This window comes from Onychomys torridus, chromosome 8 (genome assembly GCF_903995425.1).
Source record: "Onychomys torridus chromosome 8, mOncTor1.1, whole genome shotgun sequence".
Classification (NCBI taxonomy): Eukaryota; Metazoa; Chordata; class Mammalia; order Rodentia; family Cricetidae; genus Onychomys; species Onychomys torridus.
The window spans coordinates 42,189,694-42,215,192 of NC_050450.1; the positions used below are offsets into that span (position 1 = coordinate 42,189,694).

Below are 25,499 nucleotides of genomic sequence, written 5' to 3' on the forward strand. Positions count from 1 at the left end.
GCTGAAGGTCTCTGTTAGTCCAGGTACACCAGCTCTCAGAAGGGAATCAGCTTCTGTGATGAGCAACTGGGACATGTGTTCATTCTACAGCCTCAACACTTTTGGCCATGGCCTGCTCGTCGCCGCTCTCGGATGAAAGCAAGGATTCATGATCCTTCCTTTCCCAGCCCAGTAAAGAGAGACACTGCCATGTGGTACAGCAAAGGAAACACAGAAAGAGCAGAGATGGCCGAGAACAGGGACTGCCAGCCACCACAGCAAGCCAGTTACCGTGGCTCCCGCCTGACGCATTGCCATCCATGGCTACACTGGGCTTTGGACTCCTAGCGCGGCTGTACGACTTTAGTCTTGTTCTAGTGACCACATCCACAGACACACTTAGCAGTGGCCTGACCAGGACCATCTCTTCTCAAGCCTGAGGACCCTCTGCCCTTTACCGACCTCTGGAGCTGACATCCAGGGCGCCTGGGCTTGCTGGGGAGCTCCAGACCATGTCTCTATTTCTACATTTCCAGTAAAATCGAAATGAGAGATGTGAAAATGGTGTTTCCGGTATCACCGCACATGCTATTTAGGATTTGTCCATTTCATCAGTGGTTATTTTTGAGCCTTCCTGTGTCAGGCACTGTTCTAGGGCTGAGATTTGAACAATTACGCCTTTGTAACACACACAACTGTATTGCCTCACTTGGAAAAAACTGCAAAGATGAAAATTCCTGGCTCTTCTTTTCAGGATGGAACCTCCCATTGCCCTTGAGTTTCTCACTAGCATAGTTGAGGCCTCTGTTTCCTGCTTCTGAGGGGTCATGAGGCCATGATGCTAATGGGGCAGAGGCTCCAATAGGCATTGGCCTATCTCCAGTCTACCTTCTCAGCTCCATCCTTTTTTCTTTATACTTCTTAAGCTTTTTGAGACAGGGTTTCTTATTGGCCAGGCTGGCCTCTGCTTAATATGTAGCCTTCCAGTCTTGATTGTCCTGTTTCCACCCTTGCCAAGGTCTGGAATTACAGACATGTGCTTCCATGACAGTTTTATGTGGTGTTGGAGCTCAAACACAGGGCTTTAAGCATGTTAGGGGAGTACTCTACCAACTGAGTTGTATCCCCAGCCGCTCACCCTATCCTTTCTGTCCCTGAGGGTGATGGTCCCTATCACAGGGGTGGTTCCTTTACTCTGATTGGTCTTGGTGAAGTGCTCAGCCTAATGGTACCCAGTAGCCAGTGGTGACTGAGTCACAGGCTGGTGAGGACTATTCAAGGCTGACCTCATCTCCAGGTCTGGCTACTGGACACCCCAACTGTGACCATCTGGTGGGAGCCTGACCTCCCATGTTGCCTTGAGAAAGGGACAGAGGCATGCTGCTGGAGGCTAGCAGCTGCCAGCTGGCCCAGAGGTCTGGGAATCCAGGTGCAAGGAGCTATGGGGATTAGAGCAGGAAAGGCTGGATCCAGGCCTGTGAGGGTGAAGCTGGACTGAGGCTTCTGGAGGTGACTGGGGCAGTGGAGGAGAGCAGGGCCTGTGAGTCAGCCTATATCTTGGGTGGCTATTTTCTTGGCTCCTAAGAAAGCTTCACAATTCTTTCTCGTTTTCCTTGTTTTCCAAAGCGAAGTCTGTTGCTGGACATATCTGGGCTCAGCGGTGAGGTGTGGGAGGCTGCTCTCACGCTCACCAACAAGGGCAGTGGAGTGTTCATGCATCTTGAACCTCAACCTACGGGATGCCTAGCCAGATTAGGTGCTTTCTGGGAAATCACAGTGTTAATGGGAAGGTAGACCTCTCAAGGGATAGAGAGGCCATGCCCACCTCTCCCACATGGGAAGCCAGATTATCCCAAGAGAGTTTGAGAATGCAAAGGAAGAACTCGTATGGAGGGCTAAAGAGGAACGTGTTTCATCTCAGGGAAAAAAGAGAGGAAGGGCTGGGTCTGGGCTTGACGAGCATTGTGGAAGCGTGGCAAGCACTCTGGGACTCACAGCTCTGAGAAGTGGCTGTGTTCAGGACCGAGACAAGCTGACTTCAAAAAGCTGTGACATCAGGCTTTGGAGCATGAAGTATTTCTGGCCCAGGGACTGAGAACAAGTGACCTCTTTCAGAGAAGCGTGGTGTTCTAGAGCCAGAGAGAGGTGGACTGCTTCCACAGTGCCTCGTGGGGATCTGAAGTCCTAACGCCAATCAGCCCCTGTAGGAAATGGTGGGCTGAGTGTAGCCAATAGGGAAACATGGTTATCATTGTGGGAATTGTTTTTCTGGAATTAATAAAATTGATTGGGCCTCATTAAATCTGATTATTAATTTATCAGACTAAAAGAAAAAAGTTAGTTTTGTGATTATCTCAAAAGATATTTTATAAAAATTTACCAGTTATCCACAAACATAAAGAACAGGAAAAATTCTCATTAGAAAAGAGAGAGAGAGAGAGAGAGAGAGAGAGAGAGAGAGAATATCAGTACCTAAAATCCAGTGTTGGCCTTAACAGTCTAGAAAGTTCCATTAATACAGATTCCAAACAATGTTCTTTCCACCATTATTGCTCAGTGTTTCTCTGGAGGTTGTAACTAGGAAAATAAGATAAAAAGAAATAAGAGATAAGTACTGCTAGGTAGTGGCGCATGCCTTTAATCCCAGCACTCAGGAGGCAGAGGCAGGAGGATCTTTGAGTTCGAGGCCAGCCTGGTCTAGAGAGTGAGATCCAGGACAGCCAGGGCTGCACAGAGAAACCTTGCCAAAGGGGGCAGGGCATAAAGGAAACACATAACAAGTAGTAGACAGAGGCAAAGGGCCGTTCTTTTAGATGTTATTGTTAGTGCATCTAGACTGTCCAGGAGAACCAATTGGGAAACTCTTATGAAGAGTGGAGAATCCATAAGGGTGGACTAGAATGAAATAAATTCATACATATGTATAGAGAGAAACCCATAGCTTTTCTGAAGTGCCAAGTCATAGATAATTTTAGCATGTGATGAAAATGGGGGCTAGAGAGGTGGTTTGACAGTTAAAAGCACTTGCTACTCCTGCAGAGGACTTTGGTCTGGTTCCTAGCACCCACAAGACAGCTCATAGCCACCTGTAACTCCCAATCAGGGTTTTATTAAACCAATAGTAGTGACAAATCTTTACAGCGTACAAGAGCATTATCCCCCAGTATTTCCTTCTTTTTTCTTTTCAAAACAAAAATCCTGAATCTAATCTCCTTTGTTTAGCTTTTTTTCTGACCATTATCCATAACAATTTGTAACCAACATTTTAAACAAAGACAAACATCCATAATCCATTTTTTTGGGAATATGGGCATAGTTTTCTAGGCTACTTCCTGCTGATTGGGTGCTGGTAATCTAATGGGAACCCAAAGAAAATTTAGAATTATGGTCACGTCCTGACTGGAGTAGTCTGGGAGGCTGGATCATCTCAGCCAACAGCCTTGCTTTCAGGATGCAGAACTCAGGGGAAACTGCAACAGAGGCGCTCTGAAATGTTGGATCATCTGGGCCATCTGTTCCCATTGGAGATTTTTCATTGGGTCTTCCTTGATGGAACCATATTAACCTGAAAGGAATCCACAGCTTCTCATCCTCTGTGGAAACAAAAGCAGAACCTCTTTTCCAAAGTAACATATCCTTAGACCCCAAATTTAAAATACATGTGTTGGTTTAACTTAGCAGCCTTTACAATTAAATATCTTTCTGCACTTAGCTCATTAACAGTCATAAAATTCAAAGAAAACACAATAATATATGTAATCCAGACTCTGTGTATTTTCCATCTTCACATGGCTTATTTGTTTTTATTACTTTTACTGTCTCTTTAAAGACTTTATTTATTTATTTATTTTTTTTTTTTGTTTTTCAAGACAGGGTTTCTCTGTAGTTTTGGTGCCTGTCCTGGACTAGCTCTGTAGACCAGGCTGGCCTTGAACTCACAGAGATCCACCTGCCTCTGCCTCCCGAGTGCTGGGATTACAGGCGTGCTTCATCACCACCCGGCAAGACTTTATTTTTTAAAACTATTTATTTATTTATTTATTTATTTATTTATTTATTTATTTATTTATTTATTTATATGACTGCCTATACTCTTTTTCCTCTCTCTTCCAAGCCTGTGAGGATTTTTACACACACTGTAAACCATTTAGAGGTTTTTTGTTTTTTGTTTTTTTCCCCATCTGAATCTGTCCTGTTGTGTATCTGTAATCCTTTTCTGACCAGGAGAATTTTTAAATTGTTAAGCGGCATGGCTTAGGACTGAACCTGTGATTTTGGCTGATGGCTCCACCCTGCTCTGGTTTTCACATGGTGAAGGTACGTTTACTGCCAGCTCAGGAAGCTATGCTCACCACCAACTCTCGGAATCAGTGGGTCTATGCCTCCATCAAGCAGCATATAGCCCAGAAACCATATAGCAAAAGCTAAATCTGCCTTGCAGAGTGCTGCAGGGCTTGGAGACACCTCTGTGTACTGTAGCAGGAATCTGTCATGCTGTGCTCAAGTTCAAATGCCTCAGAGTCTCTGTACCACTGCCAGCATGAAAGACACGAACTGGGAAACTCCTCTTAGCTCTGTTTTAGAATCTTTTTAGAGCTCTTTCAGGCTTTAGGTGGAAATTCTTGCCACTACATTTGGGAGCCAGTTGTAGCCTGATAAATCTTTCCTGCCCGCTGGTACACAAATAACCAGTCAGAGGCTTAATATTAATTACAGATTGTTTGGTCTATGACTCAGGCTTCTTCCTAGCTAGCTCTTTCATCTTAAATTAACCCATTTCTATTCATCTATGATTGCCATGTGGTTTTGTGACTGACCGGTACTTTCCCATCTTGCTTCTCTTGGTGGTGGCCCACAGCATCTACCCTACTCTCCTTCCTTCTCCTCTCTCTCCAGTTCGAATGTGCCGCCTCCTCACCTTACTCTGCCTCACCGTTGGCCAAACAGCTTTATTTATTAACCAGTCAGAGCAACACGTGTTCACAGCACACAGACATCCCACAGCACTTCCCCTTTTCTGTCTAATCAAAAAGGGAGGTTTTAACTTTCACATAGTAAAATTACATATAATAGAATATTTGCCAAGCAAGAATTACAGTTATAATATCTAGTCTATTTGTATTTGGCAAAACTAAAGAAAATATTCTATCATCTATCCTACATTTGTGTGTATAAAGTTTCATATCTAATTTATCTTTTATCATAACCAAGGAAAATTATAACTATCTAGTCTTCAACTCCATCAAAGACCCTAGAAGGATATAATATTACCTAAGTAAACAGGAAGTGCATTGCAAGCAAATTTAGTAATTCTAGAAATGACAGAGACATCTGGCTGCTTGGACAGTCATCCAAAATTCCTCTGTAATGTTGGGGCATCTATCTCCAGCGTACAGGTCTAGAGACTCTGGCAGACCTTTTAGTGAAGCAGGAAATTTGAAGTCTTGTCTTGCCTATTGGTAAAGTTCATCAGTCGCTTCTCCCTGTGTGCTGCAGAATGTCTGGCAGTCTCTTCTGTGAAACAGGAACATCTTGCCCTGTTTTGGTAAAGTTGAGTGGTCACCTTCCTATGGGTCCTACATGTCCAGTTTATATAGGATCCTGTCAAGCAGTCAAGGCAAGCACATGTTTTTGCCTAGTGCCACAAAGAAAGCAAACTCCATGAGTTTCTTCAATGCCCATCATCCTCTTTGAAGTAATTGGTGCTGCCAGGAGCAGACCTGTCTCACTGTCCAGAAAAGTCCAAGTTCTTATAACATTTTAAATGTTCTGTAGGTCTTTGAAGTGTTTGAAGATTACTTACCTAATTGAAATATATCTATATATGCCCAGAAAATTTAACTAATATGACTATAAGTTTGATTATCATAGATGACTAATTATTAATCTGTATTTCTTTTTATTTTAAACACCTTAAACAAGAGTAGAAATATATATAATATAACAAAATTAGCTTTAAATTTGTACCAATAAACTAAAGTCTATAGTAATATAAAACATTTCAAGCAAGTTCCTCTTTCAAAGTAGATTCAACAATCTATCCTTTTATCCTATCCTGTCTATATCCACTTTTCTTCTTTAGAAAGTGATTGCATTTATAATCAGCCAGCTTTAAATAAAAATAAACATTCATAAACAATATTTTGGGAGTTTGGGCATAGCTCTCATACTACTTCCTGTTGGTTGGGGTTGCTGGAAATCTTATGAGGGATCCTGAGAAAAATTAGAATTATAGTTAAATCTTGGCAATAGTAATATGTGAGGCTGTATCTACCTTTCATGGGGTCTTAGTTGATTGAACCATATTAGCCTGGAAGCAATCCAAAAGGTTCTCATCTTCAGTGGAAACAAAAACAGAATCTCTTTTCCAAAGCAATGTGTCCTTAGACATAATTTTCGAAGTCAATATACCATTAAAATATACACATTGGTTTAACTCAGCAGCCTTTACAATCATATGTCTCTCTCCAGTTAAAAATCCCAAAGACAACATAATCTAGGCTCTCTGTGTAATTTTCATCTTTATGTGGCTTAACTTTTATGTTATTTTTATTGTCTTTTCAAAGATTTTATTTTTTAAAACTATGTATTTCTTAAAATATAACTGCATATACTCCTTTTCCTCTCTTCCAAACATACGTTCATTTTTACATATATTGTAAACCATTTAGAGTTTTATTCCATCTGAATCATTTTGTGAATCTATAATCCTTCTCTGACCAAGAGAGATTTTTAAACTGCTAAGCTGTGTGGCTAGGACCAGTGTGTCAGCCTTGGCTGCTGATTCTGCCCATCTCAGCTTCCCAACATGGCAGAGGTATGCCTGCCACCAATTCTTGGAAGCAGTGGGTCTACACCTCCAACAAGCAGCACATGTAGCCCAGAAACCTTTTTTTTTTTTTTTTTGGTCTATATTAGCAAAAGTTAAATCTGCCATGCAGCATGCTATGTGGCTTGGAGACACCTCTGTGTACCGTGGTGGAAATCCACCATGTTGTAGGTCAAGCCCATATGCTGCTAACCCACCACACTATGGCTCAAGCCTGCATGCCATAGTGTCTCTGTATCATGGCTTGCCTGAGAAAAATAACTAGGAAGATGTTTCTAGCTCCATTTTAGAATCTTTTTTAAAAAAGCTTTCTCAGGTTTTGGGTGGAAATTCTTGCCTCATGTTGGGCACCAAATGTAGCCAGAGGTTTCTCTGGTCCTGCTGGGCCCTACGGTTGAGATGAACCTCTTCCACCCATGTCCCACAGCCACAAGGTCCCACGTAAACACACAGAGGCTTATATTACTCATAAACTGTATGGCCTATGAGTCAGACTTCTTGCTAGCTAGCTCTTACAACTTAGAGATATTTTAATTTATTTTATTTTAATCTATGTGTTCCCACATTGCTTTGTGGCTTACTGGTACTTTCACATCTTGTTGCTTCTTGGGTGGTGCGCTGGCATCTCTCCTGATTCTGCCCTCTATCTCTACTTGGATTTCCCACCTGGCTGTAAGCTTTCTTGCCATAGGTCAAAACAGCTTTGTGTATTATCCAGTGGGGGCCACACATATTCACAGCACACAGAGAGACATCCCACAGCATTTCCCTTTTCTGTCTAATCAAAAAGGAAGGTTTTAACTTTCACATAGTAAAATTACATGTAATAGAACAGTTATCAAGCAAGAATTACAGTTACAATATCTATTCTATTTGTATTTGGCAAAATTAAAGAAAATATTCTACCATCTATCCTACATTTGCGTGTCTAAAGTTTCATATCTGATTTATCTTTTATCATAATCAAGGAAAATTATAATTATAACTGTCTAGTCTTCAGCTCCATCAAAAACCCCAGAAGGATATAATATTACCTAAATAAACAGGAAGTGCATTGCAAGTAAATTCCATAATTCTAGAAATGACAGAGACATCTGACTGCCTGGAAAGTCATCCAAAGTTCCTCTGCAACATTGGGGCATCCAATTTGGCTACAGGCCTAGAATAGAAAACAGACCATTTTCAGAAGCAGAAATTTTGAAAGACCATCTTACCCTGTCTTGACAAGGTTCAGTAGTCACTCTTCCTTGTGTCCTGTTCATCCAGAAAGGGCAGCGTTCACACTGTCAGCAGTCAAGGCAAGAGCAGTTCTTTGCCCAGCAGGCCATTTTGTGCCAAGAAGAAGACAAACTTCCATACAGAGTGTCTTAGAAGCCCAACATTCTCTTGGGATCAGATCAGTGCTGCCAGGAGCAATCATGTCATGAAATTCTGAGGCTTCTAGAACATTACCTATTAATAATTGATCAGTCTCATCATTATCTTGTGCTAGAGGACCTGACAGACCTTTATGGGATCTGATGTATGTTATATCATAAAGGATGTTCCCTGTTTCTGTTGATTTCCTGTAATTATATAAATAGTGAGGTTAATTCTGAGGTATCAGGAATAAATTCAGCAGTTTCAATATGTAAAACAACTCTCTCTGCATATTGAGAGTCAGTGACTATATATATAGTTCAGTTTGGGGGCCTGCAAGAGCCCCCATGAAGCGTTTCCCGCTGGCAAAGGGTTGCCTCATATGTCTCTTGTTGATCTGTATTCATTGGACCAATGTCAGCTGCTGTGGGATGTCTTTCTGTATGCTATGAATATGTGTTGCTCTGATTGGTTAATAATTAAGCTGCTTTGGCCTATGGCAAGACATCTTAGAGGCAGGCAGGGAATCCAAGGAGAAAGACAGGAAAGAGAAAGACAGAGTCTAGAGAGACGCCAGCCACTGCCAGGAGAAGCAAAATGTGAAAGTACTGGTAAATCATGGCCATGTGGCAACTTATAGATTAATAGAAATTGGTTAAGTTATAAGAGCTAGCTAACCAAGAAGCTTGAGCCATAGGCCATACAGTTTGTAAATAATATTAAGCCTCTGAGTGATTATTTTATAAGCAGCTGGGGGAGTGTTGGGCCAGGTGGGACTAGAGAAAATTCCAGCTACAGTTGACTTTTAACACATCTTCTGCATAATTCAGAAGGTTAAGGTCTCCTGTTTGGGTTATTTCTAGAAGAAGCATTTCTTTTAGGAGCACCCTGTGTACATTTTCTTCTCATATGACCTGGTATACCACAGTTAAAACATTTTGTACTTTGAGGCTTCCTTCCATGTTTAGAAATCTCCTTTCCTATCCAAGCCTCATTACCATAGTTAAGATACTCAACACCATTTGTATGTTGATTCCATTCCTCCAAAGATACTGACCTGACCTTTAAAAATGTAAGTATTCTTTTGCATTATGTATTAGCATTATCAAAAGCCAAAGATTGAGTTAATATTTGTCTTAATTTCTAGTCTGATACTGCTTGTTTATAACCTTGGTCAGTCTTTGTAAAAAATTAGTAAATGGTTCTTTTGACCCCTGGAAGACCTTCATATGTAGCTCAGGTGGTTTTCTGGGTTCTGGAGTTTTTCCCCAAGCATTTAAAGCTGCTGTATGGCATAAGGATAATGTATGCTCATCAAAGGTAGCTTGTACTTTTATATCAGTGAAACAGCCCTCACTAAGAATTTGATCTTGGGAGATCTCAAAACTATTTATCTTACCTTGTTGTTCAAGGACTTTAGCCTCTTCTCTCAACCAACTTTTCCATTGTAATTGCTGGCTGTATTCTAATACAGCTGAGATTAACCAATTTCAGTCATCTGATATGATTCTATTTGTAGAAAATCATGTATTTAACATCTATTTTACATATGTTAAATGTATGCCATAGGAAACTACAGCCTCCTTATTGTGTTTTAAATCCCTCATTTGAATAGGTTGCCAGATATATTCTACATATTCTTCAGGATGTGTATCATCTGCTGGCTTCTCATAGATGGTGACAGTATAAGCCGTTTTATAAAAGCCACCTGGTGATGTTATTACTTGTATGGCTTTGCCCTTCTGCTTATTCATTTCTTTATTATCCTTACTGAGAGACTCCTCCAGAACTTGAAATCAATTAACTACCACCTTTTGGAATGTTTGGCCCTCCTCTCTTGCAAAGGATTCTAGAGATTTCATGGAATTATACAACTTTTTATGTTCATCAAAAACATATGATTCCCAAGACTTTATTCTATTAATTAGCGATGATCTTTTCTCCTTAGAAATCATCTCAATGGCATTAATATTGCTCTGAAGAGTTATTGTTTTATCCATTAAGTATTCATATTTATTATTAATAGAATTAAATCTGGTTGCCCAGTTATTATTAAGGGACTGAAGTTCCTGTGGTAAATTAGCAGATTCCATAGCAAGAATCCCTCTATTCAAGTCCTCATCACCACTTTGTAAAGCCTGTTCCTGTCCCATTAATGTCTCATTTTTGCTGTTGTTATTAAGCCAACTTTTCAATGATATGAGATGAATCACTGTGCTAATTGTTAATATGATGAACATTGTATTTGAACCAGGAAGGTTCTATATGTCTTGTAAAATTTCATTCATGGTACAAACAAAAAAGTTTTTAAATTCCTGAGTGGTGATATTGTCTGCCTTTTTTTTTTTAGAAATATTCAAAATTTGTGAAGAAAAATTGTATTTGTTTATTTATTAGTCAGTTTAAGGTTTAAAATTATCGAGTAATTTTACCTCAGATGAACTCCTTGAGCGCTGGTCCTAAGAGTCTTAGGTGCTCCAGATGTTCCAGTTCTTGTGTTGGTTTTGCGGTATAGAAGCGATGTTTGGCCAGTAGGTGTCGCAGGTGTAGTGTACAAGGCAGGTCTGTCTGGTGTGAGCTGACTCAGCTTCCTGAATGAGCTCTGTGAATCAAACACTACTAACCCAGGCAACCCCTACCCACGACTACTGGGCAGAGCAGGGCTGCCGGAATCGCAACAAATGAAGCAATACACCAAACAATTAATGTCTGGGACACCTGCAGACAGTCTGCCAAGGTGTGCACAACATGACAGCGGCTTCGGGAGTTTCCAAAGGTGGATTTGACAGCAGCTACACTGCACAGTTTTAAAAGAGAAGGAACAGTCTGCTGGCAGTCTCTAACCAGGCATGGGTCTGTGTCCCAATCCAGTCACTACAAGCACAAACTAGAAAGGCGCCTAACACAGGCACCTTCTTCTCTGACATGGTGCTCTATCCACCACAGAATGCATGTGGTTACAAGATGTGCTATCATATGAGCTGCCTGGCTTGGGCATGAGAAGCCTGGCCTGCAGGTTCCCCACATGGCAGCTGTATGCAGGTAGTCACCTGAGTGGTTGCAAGAACTGCTGTCATGTGAGCCATCTGGCCTGGGCGTGAGCTGCCTGGCCTACAGTCTCCTCCCATGGCTGCTGAATACAGGTGGTCAGTCACCTGAGCAGTTCTTGGTGGGGGGTTGGGATGTGCATGGGCTCTGGAGAGTGGAGAAGCTCACCAGCAGCTACCCTTGGACATTAGGGTTTGGTCACGTGAGTAGCTCCAGTGGGGGCACGTGGGGTTCAGATCCACGCAGTTGGGACTGAGTGGCTCAGGGGTGCTATCGAGGCAGGCTTGTAGCAAGCACATGAGCCTCTGAGCAAAGAGGGAGTGTGGAGTCTTTTTGTCACATGGGTGCCACTTATTAAGATCAATCCACATGAGTCTATTTAATGGGAAATAGGGATTTATTAAGATATAAGTTGAGGAAATACACTTATGAATACAGAATGATAGACAGCTGAAGTCATCCTCTGATCTGATGGGGAGCCAACCCACCTGGTGATTTGATCAGTCCAGGAAGCAGGGAGCAGGGAGAAGGGTCCCTTTCCTTTTAAGAGGTCACATACAGCAGCAAGAAGCACCTCCCCTTCAGACCCTATAGCCCAAGGTCAGAGGCAGAGCAAATACCACAACATTTTCCCTTTTCGTCTAAATAAGAAGGTTCTAAACTTAATGCAAACTATATACAATAAGAATGATCATCAAGTATTGTTCAGGAAAAACAAAAGGTAATAACATAAAATGGAACTATAACCAACAAGAACAACATCAGACAAGAAAGACATGCTAAATGTCCAGATGATAGGTAAATGGCAAATTACCAGATTACTCCAACAGCTGCCCTATCCTGAAGATTCTCGCTGTAGTACTTAATATGTTCTAGCTAAGATACGAGAAGATTCACTGACAGTTGTTATTTTTGGTTTTTTAGTATTTATTTATTTTGTTATTTTATGTGCATGAGTGTTTTGTCTGCATGGATGTCCGTGTACCACAGGCTTTCTTGGCATCTCTGGAGTTGCAGATGGTTGTGAGGCACCACCAAATGGGTGCTGGGAATTGAACCTGGTCCTCTGGAAGAGCAACAAGTGTTCCTAACTCCTGAGACAGCTCTCCACCCTCCAGCAGTTGTCATTTCTGGAGGTGGTGTTTGGGGCATTTATTTTTATTTCGTTTGTAACTAAAACAGGTGACATAGCAACTTAAGGGAGGGAGGGAGGAAGGGAGGAGGGGAGAGGGAGGGAGGAAGGGGAGGGAGGGAAGAGGGGGAGGGAAGGAGGGAGGGAGGAGGGAGAGGGAGGGAGGTTTCAGTTTTGACTCACAGTTGGAAGGTACAGTTGTCCAAGTGGGAAGGTGTGGTGGCAGGAGTCAGGAAGCAGAGGGAAATGAACTCAGGTCCTTACCTCACTTGTTCCCTTCTCTTCATTCAGGAACCCCAGCCCATGGCATGCTACCACTCACATTTAGATGGATCCTTCTACCTCAGTTGACCCTTAGAAGAAAATCCTTCACAGAAGTTTGTTTCCATGGTAATTCTGAATCCAGTTGAGCTGACACGATTAACTATCAGACCTCTCTTCTATTTACTTGTTATGTGTACTAGCAATCTGTGTGCCTTTCTTTAGGACTAAGCTTCCATCAGATACCATTTCCTTCTGCCTTTAAGAACTTCCTCTAACACTTTCAGTACCAAGAAATCTACTGCGCATTACTTTGTTTTCAGTGGCAAATGCTTATATTTCTCATCCCAGCTTTGAAGATAATTTCCTTGGACAGAGAACACTAGGTTGATTTTTTCATAGCATATCTACTATTGAATATATCATTCTGGTGTGTGTGTGTGTGTGTGTGTGTGTGTGTGTGTGTGTGTGTGTGAGTGAGAGAGAGAGAGAGAGAGAGAGAGAGAGAGAGAGAGAGAGAGAGCAGACACACCTGTGTATGCAGTGCATGCACAGGTGTGTGGGACTGCAGAGGCCAAAGAAGGACATTGGGTGTCCTGACCTATCACTCTCTCTTTATCTTATTCACTTGAGACAGGGCCTCTTACTGAACCCTGGAACTAAGCTATCAGCCAGCAAGTCCTGTGACCTCCCTTTTACAGCCCTATACCTTTAGTTTTTTACTGGCTTAAACATGCCCACACCTAGCTTTTTTTTTTTTTTTTAATTTATATATGTGGGTGTTTTGTCTGATGTGTATCTGTGTCCCACGTGAGTTCCTAGTGCTTGCAAAGGCCAGAAGAGGGCACTGGATTCCCCAGGACTGAAGTTATGGACAGCTGTAAGCCTCCATGTTGGTGCTGTGAATTGAACTCTGAATGTGAACAATCCTCTGAATGTGCACTTAACCACTGAACCATCTCTCAAGTCCCTCGACCTTTCTTTTAGGAGACAGGGTCTCTCACTGTACCTTGAAACTCATCAGTAGCTAGGCTAGCTAGCCATTGAGCTTCTCTGATCTACTTCCAAAGCTGGGGAAATTGGTATGCATCACCATGCCTGGCTTTTTGGTGGATTCTGGAAATCCAAACTTAGGCTCTGATGCTTGCACAGAAGACACCTTAGCTATCAAGCTGTTTCTCCACATTCTGCTTCTTTAAAATGGAGTCTTATGTACCCAGCCAAGGCTGGCCTTGAACTTCTGACCCTCTTGCTTCAAACCCTGAGTGCTGAAATTGCAGGTGCACATGCACTTCCATGTCTGGCTCTCTGGATCTATTTTTCATAGCTTCCCCTCTTAGTTATTATGATGACCAAGCTGTCAGCTTGACTATATCTGGAATGAACTACAATCCAGAAATGGAGGGCACACCTGTGATCCAGATTTTGAAGCAGGAAGACAACATGCCTTTGATCTGGATCTTGAGGCTAGATGATACAGGCCTTTGATCTGGATCTTGAGGTGGGAAGACATACCTCTAATCCCAGTCACACCTTCTGCTGGAAGCTTATACAAGGACTTGGTGGAGGAAAGTTTTTATCTTTGCCTGTTTGCTCTTGCTCTCACTGGCAAATCCATTCCTTCATTGGCATTGGAGCCTACTTCTTTGGGACTCCAGCATAAACAGAAGACCAGCTGAGACACACAGTCTCGTAGCAACTATCAGATTCTTGGACTTTCCATTCAAAGCTAGCTATTGTTGGACTGCAGCCTGTAAGTCATTCCAATAAACTCTCGATAGATAGATAGATAGATAGATAGATAGATTAGATAGATGAGTCGTTCTATAAGTTCTGTGGCTCTAGAGAACCCTGATGAATATAGTTATGTATGTGTTTTCTGCTTCTTCACATGCCTGATAGTATTTGATCAGATAATGGGAATTATAGATATGTCATTGTTATGAGTTCTAGTGTTATTTTCTCCTCTAAGGAATGGTGTTTCACTAGACAGCAGATTTACCAGGAGCTCCATTTAGTTCTATTGAGTTTTAGTTTTAGACTTTATTAGGGTAGGCCTAAGTAAGAGTACTCCTGCTTGGAGGAGGTAAACTTTTTAAGTTTTTTTTTTTGGGGGGGGGTATGTGTGTGCATATTCATGTGTGTGCAGGTCTGTGTGTGCCTTTGTGCACATGGAGGCCAGTCTCAGGTGTCATTCCTCAGGTGCCATATATCTTGATTTTTTACAAATAAATCTCTAGAATTTTTATTAGATTTCTTCATGTTATTTTATGTGTGAATATTTGGCCTGCATATATGTTTGTGCATCGAGTGTATGCATTGTCTATGGAGGTCAGAAGAGGGCATCAGATCCCCTGGAACTGGAGTTAGAAAGGGTTATAAACCATCATGTGTATGCTGGGAACCAAACCTGGATCCTCTGAAAGAACAGTCTTAACCACTGAGCCATCTCTCTAGCCTATACACATTGACCTGGAGCTTGCCAAGTAGGCTAGGCTGGCTGGTCATCAAGCCCCAAGGATCCACCTGTCTTTGCTTCCTCAGGTCTGAAATTATAAACACACACTATTCCTGGCCTTTTACATGTGGGTTCTGGGGACTGGATCCAGGTTCCTGAGCCCACCAGACAGGCCCTTTAGCAGCTGAGCCATCTCCCCAGCCATGTATAAGGTTTTGATGGAACATTCAGTGTGCTCAGCAGGTTAGGAAGGAATTTCCTCTCTGGCTGATCAGAACAGGTGCCAGCATGGTATGAGACTTCATTCAGTATGCAGACTCACAGGACACTGCATGTGTATGTGTGATGTCTGCACCTTAGACAGAAGTCTCTAACGGACCTCTGTGCTGCTCTGTGGGGCTCCTTCTTAGGGCGGCTCCTTCTCTGGTGCCCTGCCAACATATTTCAGCCACCTCAGCATACACACTCTATTTCTGCTCTCTTCTCTCCACTCATTGAGACCTTTGCTCTGTTTTGGCTGCTTCCCTCTGCCAGAGTTTGGTAAGAGTTCCAGACAAAACCAAAAACCAAAAACTCATTGGTAAGTGTCGTGATTACGTTGTGTGTTTCCCTGCTCAAGAATGACAGTGACCTCACAGTTGCTATAAATGTTTTGTCTGGTTTTGGAATTTCTTACATGGCAGGGAGGTGGTAACCTTTTTACCATTCAGTCTTGGTTGCAACCTACGCAAAACTTAAAACTTTATAGGAAGGAAAGGAAACCAGGAAGTCAGGTCCATTGGTTCTACCCCTTTCCAGGTCTTTCTGACTTGGCACCAGAAGTAGACTGAGGAACACTTCCCATTGTGGCCATGATGGATAAAACATGTCCAACCAATTGTCTTGCCAAAATGAACAATAAACATTAGAAAAATATATAAAACAGGGCTGAAGATGTAGCTTGGTTAGAATGCTTGACTAGCTTGTCTGAGGTTTGATCCCAGCACAGACAGACAGACAGACAGAGAAGGGGCAGAGAGAGAGAGAGAGCCAGACACACACACACACACACACACACACACACACACACACACAGAGAGAGAGAGAGAGAGAGAGAGAGAGAGAGAGAGAGAGAGAGAGAGAGCTGGAGAGAGACATAGAGTGAGTACCAGAAAGCCAAAAAGAGAGAGCCAGAGAGCCAGAGAGCTAGCTAGATGGATGGATGGATGGATGGATGGATGGATGGATGGATGGATGGATAGATAATAGATAGATAGATAGATAGATAGATAGATAGATAGATAGATAGATAGATATAGCTTTTTCCTAGGATGAAAATGAACTGCCCCTGCCACATGCAGCATAAAGTCAGGCCCTGACAGTAGTCAGGTGGTCTGTTGGTAGCCTGTCTGCCAAAAGTTATCCAAAATATATGGACCAAATGACTAAAGACCAAGAGAAAAGACAACAAGAATAGACAGAAAACCCGGAACTCCATATAATTATGGTTAAAATGTTTAAGAAAACAGAAGAAAAGAACAAACTACATGACTAGTTAGAACACTTAAAGTAGAATCTCAATATAAAAGACTCAGCTGGACCTAGAGAGCTGAGCAACGCAGTATCTGAAATTAAGTATTGGGGCTGAGGAGACAGCTTTGTAGGTGAAACACCTTCTACACAGGCATGAGGACTGCAGCACCCATACAAATGCCAGATGGGTGTGGTAGCCCTCCATCAATCCCAGCACTTGGGAGGCTGAGATAGGGTATTCCTGGAGCAAGCTGGCTAGCTCAACAAGGCTGAATCAGCAGGATCCGGTTCAAGTGATCCTGACTTGACATAAGGGGGAGCATGATGGAGGAAGGTACTGGATGTCAGCCTCTGCCCCCAATACACACACACACACACACACACACACACACACACACACACACACACACAAATGTATGCATGGACGCACATACATACTTGCATGCACAAATGTAAACACCTGTGCATACACATACATGCACATGTAAAAAAGAAAAGAGGACTTACAGATTTAAGAATAGAATGGATGTAGAAGAAGATATGATGAGTGAACTAGGAAATGCCCAAACTAAAGTGCACAGATTAGAAACAAAAGCAAACAAAAAGTAAGACACATGGGGTGTTGTCAAAAAGATGACATATGCATGATTGACATCCAAGACATCATTCAAGGGGATATCAAGAGAGATAATGACCAAGAGTTTTCCAACATCAGCAGGTGCCAGCAAATGATGAGTATGAAGGAAAGATATTCAGGCATATCATAGTCTAGCTAGTGTAGAGCACAGTAAGTCTTGAAAGTCCATGTGGGGAACAGCAGAGCCATTGCAGGGCCATCAGCTTTCCAACAGGAATGATGGAATTTGTGGACAGTAGAATGACGCCTTTAAATTACAGGGGAAAAAAAAGGAGCCCTGTTAACATAGACACATTTACTTTATTTATGTGTGTGTTTCTTTGTGTGTACATATGCAAATATGTGTGCACTTGCTCACTAAGGCCAGAAGAGGGCTTTGGATCCCTGGAGCTCAAGTTTCAGGTGGTTGTAAGCTGCCCCCTGTGGTTGATGAGCTGAATGTAGGTTCTCTGGAAGAGCAACATATGCTCTTAACCACTGAGCTATTTCTCCAGCTCCCAGATTTCTTTGCCCAGTAAAAATAGCCTTCAAAATGATGTCAGGTGCAGAAGGCATTTCTGAAAAATGAAGGCCAAATATGTCATCCACAGACCCTCACTGTGTGGAATTCTAACAGAAATCTGTCAGGGAAACGTGGGTAGTTTGCCATTGACACAAATGGTGTTAGAAACAGTACATATGAGGGTAAAAGTGAATGGTGACTATTTCAAGTGATTATTAGTCTCAATTCACAATAGTACACTGGAGTTTGTGGCACGTGTCATCTGGGTAACACACTGTGTTTATTATTTATAAATATACCCTGCTGTTATGCCCCCACCCTCTTACCTCAGACTTGGCTCATTCTGTGGCCTGAGCTTGAATACTCAGCTCTTTCTGTGACCAGCTACTTGGGGGAGCGCATGTCACTCCTCTACTTGATGTTGCCACCTGAGTCATTCCTTCTGTAGGTGACCTCTATCCCTGGGGTCAACTGTCAGTTTCTTCACCCATACGACCTCTTCTCCCACAAAAGCCAAATGACAACATGAATTCTGGGTATGCTTTTCTTTTCTTTTCTCCTCCTCCTCCTCCTCCTCCTCCTCCTCCTCCTCCTCTTCTTCTTCTTCTTCTTTGAGATAGGGTTTCTCTGTGAAATGGTCCTGACTGTCCTGGATCTCACTCTGTAGACCAGGCTGGCCTCAAACTCACAGAGATCCACTTGCCTCTGCCTCCTGAGTGTTCTGGGATTAAAGGCGTGCACCACCACCACCTGGCTTGGGTAGACTTTTCAAATTTTTATTTTAAAATTACATTCGTGTGTGTGTGTGTGTGTGTGTGTGTGTGTGTGTGTGTGTGTGTGTAGGTAGATAGGTAGGTAGGTGTATGTGAGTACAGGTGCTCATGGAGGCCAGAAGAAGGCATCAGACCCCCTGGAGCAGGAGTTACAGGCAGTTGTGAGCCTTCTGGCATGGGGGTTGGGAACAGAACTCCTTTGTAAGAGCAGTATGTGCTTTTCACCATTGAGCCTTCTCTCCAGCCCCATCTGAGCTTTAGCCTGGTGGTACCCAGTGAGGACATCAGTGGGTATTCATTGGTGGATTAAGTGTATATGAGGTATAGAGGGGCTTTAGAAGCTCCATGCTGAGTAAGTGGATGATGGCCTTGCTATTCATAAGCGTGGCCAGGGCAGCTAGACTTTTCTTTGGTCATTGAATCAGGCCTTCAAAAATAGGTGCAGGTAGCTTCCTCCACATCCACTTTCTCTTTCCAGCCCATACTTGACATACAACATTAGTTGGTACTTTAGTTAGAGTTTTTACTGCTATGAAGAGACACCATGACCATGGCAACTCTTATAAGGAAAACATTTAATTGGGGAGAGGGGCTTATTTATAGTTTCTGAGGTTCAATCCATTATCATCATGTCAGGGAGCATGGTGGCATGCGGGCAGACCTGGTGCTGGAGAGTTGGCTGAGTGTCCTACATCTTGTAGGCAACAGGAAGTCGACTGTCACACTGAGTGAAGCTTAAGCAAAAGTTTAGACCTCAAAGCCCACCTCCACAGTGACACACTTCCATCAACCCACAAGGCCACACCTACTCCAACAAAGCCACATCTCCCCATAGTGCCACTTCCTTTGGGGGCCATTTTTTTTTCAACCACCACAGTTGGGTTCAGTCAGAAGGGATGTGGCAGGAGAATGTTGATGTCACTGGTACACACAATCGGGGAATAGTGAGGACAGGAGATCTGGTGGGACAAGCAGACACTGAGCACATGCATACCTACTTTTCTATTGCTGTGAAAAGACATGTGACTGAGGTAACTTATAAGAGAAAAGGTTTATTGGGGCTTACAGTTTCAGAGGGTGAGTCTGTGACCATCGTGGTGAGGAGGGCCAGAGCCGCAGGTTTTGCACTGGAACAGTAACTGAGACCTTAACATAGGTATCTGCAATAAGGAGGCAGAGAGAGGATAGAAAGGGAGAGGGATGGTGCCGGCCTTTGAGAGCCCACCCCAGTGACACACCTCCTCCACCAAAGCCATGCTGTTGTTTTTATCTAAGTTGTTCTATTTACTAATAAAGAGTTGGGAGTCAGATGTTGGAGTGAAAACCTACTAGATCAGAGAAGCCAGAAGCAACCTGCTGACCTTCCTTTTCAGGCGAGACCCAACAAGAGAAGCGTCTCTCCACACTGTCCCAAAGCAAAAAAAAAGGCCTGGAATCTCTAAGTCCCTCCCTTCTCTTTCCTGTGTGTCTCTCTATCAGTCTTAAGGGTGCTTCGTGCTCTGGCTAATTCTTGTCAACTAGTCACTGGCTCTGCCCCCTGATCCAAAGTTAATTTTTCTAACACAGTCTTGGAGTTTGACAGTGCCGATCAAATATCCCAAACACTACACCTCCTAATCCTCTCCAAATGGTTTCACCAACTGAGGACCAAACATTTAAATATATGAGCCTATGGGGACCATTCTCATCCAAACCATCACACTGTCCAACATGGATGGCAACTGCGCATGTTATTTACACTCAGCACAATGGAATGCTCCATTAATTCATAGCCCAATCACAGAAGCAGCACAGAGCACCCTAGGAACCCAGAGAAGGACAGAGATTCAGTCCTGTGGCTCCCGAGTCGCTCACCTCAACAGGAGCCTGGGTATTCTGGGTTTGTCCAGAGTTCTGCCAGTGGCCTTCCCATGTCTTTTCCTGGCTTTTATGCATGATAGTTCTTGATTTTGGTCACAGGCTCTGCCATCCCTGGATGCCTCCAAGGCTCAAGTAAACTTCGCTGGCTGCTGAGGGTCCTAGTTTTCACAGGCTGAGCAAAGGTTTGGAGCTTTCCCAGCATCCTCCCTATCTTCTGCACTGCAAGTCCTAGGCTGGAGTTACTCCCTAATGTCTGGAAAACACATCTATCAGCACATTTGTTCATAATGATGTGGTAAGCAAGGGTCCTAGCTGAACCTTGTCAGATTGGAAACCCGGGCACTCAATCAGTCCCAGATGGGCTTTAAAAATGGGTTATCTGGGAAAAGTAAACATCAAAAGCAAAAACAAAAACAAAAACAACCCAATTAAAAAGAAATGGGACACCAAATTAAGCAGAGAGCTGTCAAAAGATAAAATCCAAATGGCCTGAAAACATTTAAAAAACTCTTTAGCATTCTTATCCATCAGAGAAGTGAAAATTAAAACTACTTTGAGATTTCATCTTACCCAGTCAGAATGACTAAGATAAAAAGAAGATAATAGATGCTGGTGTGGGTGTGGGAAAAGGGGAACACTTAATTCACTGTTGGTGGTAGTGAGAATTGCTACAGCCACCGTGGAGACCAGTGTGGTGGTTCCTCAAAAAGCTAGAAATAGATCAACACATGACACAGCTATATCATTCTTGGTCATACACCCAAGGGACTCTGTGTCTTACTACAGAGAACTACATCCATGTTCATTGCCGTTCTATTTATGACAGGTAGGAATCAGAAGCAACCTAGATACTCATCACTCCACGAATGGATAATGAAAATGTTTACATTCTCACAATGGAATATCATTCAGTTGTTAAGAAAAAAGTGAAATTATGAAATTCATGTGTAAATGGAAACAATGTAATACATGTTTATGTATGTAATACATATGTAGGTTGTATAAACAATCGTTCTGAGTGAGATAGCCTAGACCCAGAAGGACAAATGTTACATTTTTTTCCTCATATGTGGATGTTTAGCATTGAATCACCAAATATGTGTGATCCATTTGAAATACTCATAGAGGTCAGAAAATCTGTAAGGAGCCGTGGCAGGGGGCTTTCAAGAGAGATAGAACACAGTGATATAGAGGGTTAATGGAATGGGAAGGGTTAAATTAGGGTTGGGGGATGGGAGGACGGAGTAGAGGACTACCAGGAGGGCTCTTAGAGCAAGGCCAGCAATGACACGTGAGTGGCCCATAGTGGACTTCATGCGCCCTCTGGTGGCCATCTTTATGACACTTCGGGGGCGGCCTCAAAGGCCCCTCCTTCCCAAGTGCACAAATAGCGCCTGGTACTTTGAGGAGCATGAGGAAATGCTTTCTGGATGAAAAAAAGGGGGTGAGTCCAGCCTGCGGCTGTTGGTGGCTGAGAGAGTGTGGTTGTCCCAGACGGCTGCCATCCATCATAGTGTCCCGTGGCGTAGCCACGTTGAGCATGCGGCCCTTCTACTCTCTGTACTTGTATCATGCACTTCTCAGCCAGGAAGGGACACTGTTCCAGCTGTCCTTCCTCAACCAGGATGCTGGATCCTGCAGATGAGGGAGGAATGCAGTTTGCTGGCCTGGGCCCTCAGATGACTGCTTCAGGGTAAGGGTAAGGATCAAGTCAGACTCTGGCTTTTTTTTTTTTTTTTTTAAGATTTATTCTTATTTTATATGTGTGAGTGTTTTGCCTTCATATATGTATGTGCATCAAGTGTGTGCCTGGTTGCCTGGTGCCCACAGAATTCAGAACAGCATGAAATTCCCTCAATATGTGTTAGGGATGGTTGTGGGCTGTCAGGTGGGTGCTGGGACCTGAACTGGGTCCTCTGTAAGAGCAAGTGCTCTTAGCTGCTGAGCCATCTCTGTACACCCCACCCCCCATTCCGGTTTAAAGATTCGATTTCTAGGTCAGAGTCAAGGGAAGAAATAGAGGACAGAGGACAAACCTGTCCTTGTCATTTGAGAGGACAAAGCCAATGTACGCACATGTGAATTTCTCCCTCTTGTATAAGTTCTTGTGTGCATGCCTGCATGTGTGTGTGTGTGCATACATCCATACATTTGCACAGGCACATATGAGCATGCTTGCACACATGTGAGTGGCCTATATCGGTGTATTGGACGAGTGAGAGGCCTCTTATCTGCTCTTTCTCCTTGCAGACACAGAAGTACAGGGACTATCAAGCTTCTCAGAGTTTTATACAAGTGTCTGAGTTGTGAAAAACGCAGAAAGTTACAAAAAGAGAAAATACCATATTTTCTATATAAATGTATATAGAAAATACAAATACTGTATGTGGGTAAATATTACATCTTGATGTGGAAATGAGTCCATTGAAGGTCAGCCGTGTGTCTACACGGTTAAAAATGTGCTTTTATGGGATATGAGTGTTCTGGAATATGTCCAACATGGTATGATGTGGCCAGAGAGTCCAGGGGAATGAATGTCTCGGCCCCGTGCAGTGAGTCAGGGACTACTGAAGGTGTCCCACGTTCCTCTGATTGGAATTGTGTGTGGCAGCTTGGGGTTAGGGTTAGCTCCTGCTGCCCCATGTGGTGATTTTGTACACATTATCTAATTCTCTTTATTTCCAACTTTTACTGGCAGTTGGAATCGGGACTAGGTTTTTCCAGGTTCTTGGCAATTTATTCAGAGAATTGAAAATGAGGGCTCACACAGATTTGCAAAAGAAGCAAAGGAAGTTTGTCTGGAGCAAAGACAGTATTAACACAGATTATGGAGGAATACACTTCCAGGAGTGTCAGCTGGGCATGTAAGTGAGAGAACAGTGTAACATGAACCTTAAAAGGTCTTACAATAAATTAAAAAAAAGAAACAGAGCCAGATATTGTGGTGAAAGCTGAAAGATCAGAGAAGCAGAACAGCCAGCCACTAGCTTACCTCTATGAAATCCTCAGCCCCAAGAGAGTGAGTTCCTGTTTCCTCATGCCTTATATACCTTTCTGTATCCTGCCATATTACTTCCTGGGATTAAAGGTGTGTGTGCTTCCCAGCACTGAGATTAAAGGTGTGTGCCACCACTGCCTGGCTCTGTTTCCAGTGTGGCCTTGAACTCACAGAGATCCAGACAGATCTCTGCCTCCTGAGTGAAAGGATTAAAAGTGTGTGCCACCACTGTCTGGCCTCTATGTCTAATTTAGTGGCTGGCTCTGTCCTCTGATCTTCAGATAAGTTTATTAGGGTGCACAATATATCACCATAGAAAGTCAGAGGTATACATAGTCAGGGCCATCAGCGGGCCGCGTGAGTAAGCTAACTCAGTTTCCTTTTATGAGATTCAAGATGGGAAGAGGCTGGTTATTAAGGAGTGTAGTTTGGGTAGTTTTCTATTTTGATTGATAGATTAGGTCATACAATCATCTTTCCTAACTGTACTTGCTTGTCCTTGCCTGGTGCATCTGGTTTTTAATCAAGGGCCAGCCTAATTACTCAAAGGCACAGGCTTGAGACGGTAAACAGGGGATTCCCCCTAAAAGTTTAGTAGAGGACACAATTTGTCTTACTGTGAATGTATCACAAACCAGTTCAGGCTAGATTAGTCCTTTTGTTTTTCATACTGGAGTATGTTGGGAATACACTTGAATAGAAACTGTCTAAATTAGATTTTTATAAGGGGCAGGGAAACTTATTCTATTGTTCAGAGATGAGAGTATGTGTGCCTGATGCAGAGGTCAGGGGATAAGAGGGTTCTGAGGTTGCCGGGTTCATGGTTTGGAGAGGAGTGTGTGTGCATAGCATGTGCAGGCAAGGGAACTAGGCTGCCAAAGGGGAAGTGTTCACAGCCCCACACAGATAGGGCCCCAGGGTCCTAAACTACCTGCCTCCAGTCTATTGGAGAAGGAGAAGTCCTGAATATGCAAAGCCATCAAGTAGTGGGAATGGGGACACACACCCCCCCCCCAGCTGCTGCAGTACACCATTCACACAATTTGACTAGGCCAGAGTCACTCACGGGTGGAGTCGCGGACATCAAACATATGCAGGGTGACATACAGACACATTTATAGTCAAGGGAGGTACTTTCATTTAAAAATAGGAGCAGAAAATGAGGCCCATGAGCAGAAGGGTGGAGCGGGGAGAATTAGCGCTGGACCGTCATTAAGTGGGTGGCTGCCTTACAGAAAAAAGAGCCTTCCCATTGGGGAAAGCAGAGCTGTGATTAGGCACACAGCGGGCTGGGGTGCTTTCTGGAGTTAGCTGGCTTGGCTAGAACTCTTGTTCTGTCTGGGGATTGGCATTGGCCATCCTTTAACAAGGCCTGCTCTAGGTAGTGGAGCTTAAATGGAACTCCACATGGGGGAAGAACATTAAATGAGCAAGGGAAGGAACTTGGCCTCTCCTATTCTGGCTATTGGTGAATTCTGAAATCCAGGCATTTTTCTTTCTAACCATTGCCATTTCCCAGTTGAGGTCATCACCAGCTGTCACCTAGCCTACCCTGGTATTCTCTCTGCTCAACTTCAAGTTCTCCTCTTTCTTCTTCCCCACCTCCACCAGAGAAGAAGACAGGATAGTCTTTGTCAACCTCAAACTCGATCCTGCTCCCCTGCTCTGCCTTCACTTTCGGGTGATGGCCGCCTGTCGTCAGCGTGACCCCCAACTTCCTTCTGCAGCTTATGAGGTAGTGGATGACCTCACCTGACCTCTGTGGCTTTATCTGGTCTCACTGCTCTCCTCTCTGGGTTTACTGTCTTCCGGACCCAGCCTGAAAAGTCACAAAATCTCTCTTCAGTCATATTTAAGTCAGATGTCCAGTAGCTATCCTCAACCCTTGACCTCTTCCTCACTTTACTCATACCCAGCCCCAGTGTGGTCCTGGGGTTGAAGGCAGAGGGACAGAGGAGCTACTGTGCTACTATGATAATCTTAAAAGCATGCATTATATCGTACACTTCCCAGTAGCTGTGTTTGAGGCCAGCAGGTGCTTGCGGTTAAGCCTGATGACCTGAGTTCAGTCTCCCAGATAAAATGGTACAAGGAGCCAGGCAGTGGTGGTGCACACCTTTAATCCCAGCACTCGGGAAGCAGAGGCAGGCA

At 43.3% G+C, this 25,499-nt stretch overlaps 1 protein-coding gene across 7 annotated transcripts in view; it reads left to right on the forward strand.

The window, feature by feature from the left end:
- P4ha2 (prolyl 4-hydroxylase subunit alpha 2) overlaps positions 1-25,499 on the forward strand; it is a 105,123-nt gene that overhangs the window by 41,480 nt on the left and 38,144 nt on the right. For 4 of the 7 annotated variants that reach the window (XM_036195828.1, XM_036195826.1, XM_036195818.1 and 1 more), the window contains exon 1: positions 21,803-22,049. The exons of 1 other annotated variant lie outside the window; for it this stretch is intronic. The gene's annotated coding sequence lies outside the window, so the exon portion shown is untranslated. Of the gene's footprint in view, positions 1-21,802; positions 22,050-25,499 lie in introns of those variants that run through there. 2 more of the 7 variants (XM_036195821.1, XM_036195824.1) reach the window with 1 other exon arrangement.